Source organism: Lagopus leucura, unplaced genomic scaffold (genome assembly GCF_019238085.1).
Source record: "Lagopus leucura isolate 7727_CA_CO unplaced genomic scaffold, USGS_WTPT01 43355-0_obj-0_obj, whole genome shotgun sequence".
In the NCBI taxonomy this organism is placed as follows: domain Eukaryota; kingdom Metazoa; phylum Chordata; class Aves; order Galliformes; family Phasianidae; genus Lagopus; species Lagopus leucura.
The window spans coordinates 1-3,672 of NW_024963385.1; the positions used below are offsets into that span (position 1 = coordinate 1).

The 3,672-nt window shown below is 53.5% G+C and overlaps 1 long non-coding RNA gene and 4 other non-coding genes across 5 annotated transcripts; all 5 read left to right on the forward strand.

Annotated features, from left to right (window-relative positions):
* The first annotated feature begins 276 nt into the window (after positions 1-276).
* TRNAC-GCA lies at positions 277-348 on the forward strand. The gene has a single exon. It is a non-coding gene; the product is annotated as a tRNA-Cys (tRNA).
* Positions 349-635: 287 nt separating this feature from the next.
* TRNAC-GCA lies at positions 636-707 on the forward strand. Its single transcript has one exon. It is a non-coding gene; the product is annotated as a tRNA-Cys (tRNA).
* Positions 708-1,130: 423 nt separating this feature from the next.
* TRNAC-GCA lies at positions 1,131-1,202 on the forward strand. Its single transcript has one exon. It is a non-coding gene; the product is annotated as a tRNA-Cys (tRNA).
* Positions 1,203-1,531: 329 nt separating this feature from the next.
* On the forward strand, positions 1,532-1,603 carry TRNAC-GCA. The gene has a single exon. It is a non-coding gene; the product is annotated as a tRNA-Cys (tRNA).
* Positions 1,604-2,573: 970 nt separating this feature from the next.
* LOC122191112 lies at positions 2,574-3,666 on the forward strand. Its single transcript, XR_006182306.1, has 3 exons — positions 2,574-2,659; positions 3,318-3,417; positions 3,520-3,666. It is a non-coding gene; the product is annotated as an uncharacterized LOC122191112 (long non-coding RNA).
* The last annotated feature ends 6 nt before the right edge of the window (positions 3,667-3,672 follow it).

Consider the following 3,672-nt stretch of genomic DNA (forward strand, 5'->3'; position numbering starts at 1 on the left):
TGTGTGCTGAGAGCAAACAGAAGCAAAGGTGAGTGCCTCCAAAGCTGTCCTGAGGCGGCTGGTGCCACGTGTTGCTGTTTCTGTGTTGAGACAAAGTAAGCAGGGATGTCAGTGGTTTGTTCCTGCAAGGGTTTGCATGCATGCAAAGCAGAGAGGAGGTTAAGGTTAATGAAAGGGATGCTGTGTGGGAGGCGGGGCTGGGAGTGCAGGCAGTGGAATGCAGCAGCGCCTCTGTCAGCGGCCACAAAGGGCCTCACCTGGCAGGTGCTGCCCAGTGGGGGTATAGCTCAGGGGTAGAGCATTTGACTGCAGATCAAGAGGTCCCCGGTTCAAATCCGGGTGCCCCCTCCCCTTGGCCTCTCTTTTTCTGCCCCACAAGTTGCTTTTCAGCTTCTCAGCTGCCTCTTTCTCCCCTCAGCTGTCGGTGCTGCTGTCCCTTGGTGAGCGCAGCAGCGCCCAGGTGCCAAGAGGTGGATTGCCACGGGAAGAGGACTGGCAGTGCAGTGTTGGTGAGCACAGACCTGAGATTTCCTTGAGCACTGCTTTCTGCACTGCAATAATTGGCACTGCATAATTGAATTGACTCCCGTTTGGAATGAGTGGGAAAATTGAGGCTGGGCAGACAGGCAGCAGCAGGGGGTATAGCTCAGTGGTAGAGCATTTGACTGCAGATCAAGAGGTCCCTGGTTCAAATCCGGGTGCCCCCTTGGGCTGTTATTTTTCTCAGGATACTTAAAGGACTGGGAGCTGGGATAAGCACAGTTTGATCATTTTTACCTCCCTGTAAGGCCGATGCAATATGGCTCTGTGTCTCCAGGAAGGGTTATTCTGTTCCTTTTTGGAAGGGCTGCATCTTTTTAAAGCGAGGCTTTTCTCTCCAGCCTTGTGGTGAGCTCAGCTCGATGCTGGTTTTCACATTACAGAACAGCACAGAAGTGACGGCCAAAATTGTTTCAAATGTCCTCTGGGAGTCTGGTGACTCAACTCTTGGTAGCAGCTCTCTGTAGAAGGCAGTGTGAATTTTAGGACACCCAGTGATGCATGAAATGAAGGATTCTAAGCAGCTGGGATCAACTCTGAGCTCTGGGCATAGATTGCTTAAGAATCACCTTGTGCAGATGCTGCTTCAAGGGGGTGTAGCTCAGTGGCAGAGCATTTGACTGCAGATCAAGAGGTCCCTGGTTCAACTCCAGGCGCCCCCTTTGGATTGGGTGCTTTTCCTGAGATAAACACGAGCAGCATTCCTTGTTTTTAGACCCTGTCTGCCTGCGCCTTGCACGGAGAGCCAGCTGCTCTGTCCACATCTGTGTTTTTGATGCTGATCAACTGAACACACACAGTCAAAATGAATATTTGCATCAGTAACACTTTTTTTGTTGTTAATGCAAATGCACAGTGCAATTCTTATTGCCTGTAATTGCTTGTCATGTGAATTAGGAATCAAAGAAAGCTGATCTATAGGAACTGTAACAGCAGACATAAGTGGTCTCTGTGTGTGTTTTTTAGCGCTCCTTGGCCAGGTGCTGCAGCAGGGGGTGTAGCTCAGTGGCAGAGCATTTGACTGCAGATCAAGAGGTCCCTGGTTCAACTCCAGGTGCCCCCTCTTTACCTTCCTTTTCCAACCTTCTTCCAAAATCCTTTGCAGACCAAACGTGGGAGTGCCCTTATTCCTCTGAGGTCTTACAAATCTCCTGCCTCTTACCAGCTGCAGAGTCTCAGTTTTTCCATTTTTCCTGTGGTTTAGCTCAACAATTCATGTATATACAAACAACTCGATGCTAGTGGGAGGAGGAACATCTTGTTTTTCCTGTCTGAATAATTAGCATTAACTATACAGGAAGCAGTAAGCACAAGGCCGTTCTACGAAAGGGGACCTGCAGTGGTTTTTGGAGGCAGCTGGAGTGGGAGGGGCAGCGCTCAGCCCGAGCCGGGAGCCGCAGCCAAGCGCTGCTGGCCGTGCCCCGGAGGGGATCGAACCCGGATCCCCGCAGCCGCAGGCAGCCGCGCTGCGCCTGAGCCACGCCCCAGCGCCGGGTCGCCCCGGGCGCGCACTTTCGCGGGCTCACGTAGCCCAGGGGCAAAGCGCCGGGCTGGGAGCCCGGAAGTCGCCGGTTCTAAACCCGCACCGAGCGGTGAGGAACCCGCTCACGACCTGGAAGTTTTGCTCGGAGACACCGTGCTTCGTTACAGACCTCCGGGAAACGGAGTGAGGACGGCACAGCCAGAGGCCTGTATCTCCGGTCATCGCTGCGACCGCGGCACGCTGCACTCGGCACCATTAAATGTGTGCATTTACCTCGGATTTATCTCACGTCACTGCTTCATTTTTATTTTTCTTTTCCTGATGAGAACCGGAACCGCAGCGAGGCGCCGGGGCCAGCAGGGCTCCGGTTGTTTCTATCCCCGTCATCCTGCCGAGGTGACGCCTCCAAAGAGCGCCGCGCGGAACGGCGGCGCGTGTTGATGACGTCACGGCGCTTCCGGTTCGTGCCCTCGGGCTTCAGGCCGTCCTTAAGGGCCCTGCGGGGTCGATGCGGGGCTGCGGCTGCCGCCTCTGCGCGGTGCGGGGACGGTGTGGAAGCGTGAAGCCGGTGGGGAAAGTGGTGGAGCTGCGGTGGTTTGCGGGGGGAGAAGGCGCTGAGGGTGCGGGCGTTGCCAGGTGAGGGGCGGCGGGCTCCCATGGTGGGCTCGGGGAGTTTGGGGGGAAACCTGCGGCCCTGTGGCGGCTGTAACGGCCTCGGACTGCGGCGCAGGGAAGCTTCCTCTTAATAAGCGCGGGCGCTGTGTCGGAGGAGGCTCGTGACTCATTTTTCCTGTTTTTAATTAAGTGCTGGCCGTGGTATTCTTTAGCTGTGATGCATTTGCTGCTGGCATAAAATATGTGCATATATTAACATAAAGTTCTGTCTCTTACGCTCAATGTTTGCACTTGCTCACCCATAGTGCCTTTAACTTTAGGACTCTGGCACAGAGGAAAAGAAAGTCAGCTGTGTGTACTAAAGCTTCTGAGGTGGGCTTAACTTGTGAGATTCCTGCGTGCTCCCCCCTCCAGTTACTCCTTTAAGTGCTGCTGAGGATCTCGTAGGAAAGCAGCATCTGCACTGCTGCACATTCAAACAGTACATAACCTCTTTTCAGCCTTATTTCTCCATGTGGCCCTGTTCCAAATTGCTGTAGGATGCAGCGCTTTGAAATGGTTGGCAGAAATCTGCTTTTCTGCAAAAACTGGCTCTTTCCCTCAGGTTTATGCATAGTTAGCTCTCTGTCACTGAAGGCTTTCAAACCTCACCTTTTGTTCTTTCTCACATTGCCTGCAGCAAAATGCTTAGACATCCAGAGAGTGGTGGGCAGTGGATTAATTCTGTAACTAAGGGGCAGAACAGAGGCACTTTAACAGCAGACATCTGGGAGTTGCAGGTACGTGTCCACCTCACACCTCTACAGAAGGGCTTACTTGGAGTCGAATGCTTTGCCTGAGGAAAAAGAAGTCGTGTGAAAAACCTTTTTTTCCCTACTCAGGGCATGGCACAGCAGTGAGCTGTAAGAGGTTGGGTGTTTGCTTTCCCTTTAACCGGGGCTGAAGGCAGACAGCAGGGGAGGCTGCAGGCAGTGAAGGAGCCGCAGTGTGAGGCAGCAGCTGTGGGAGATGTGTGTGCTGAGAGCAAACAGAAG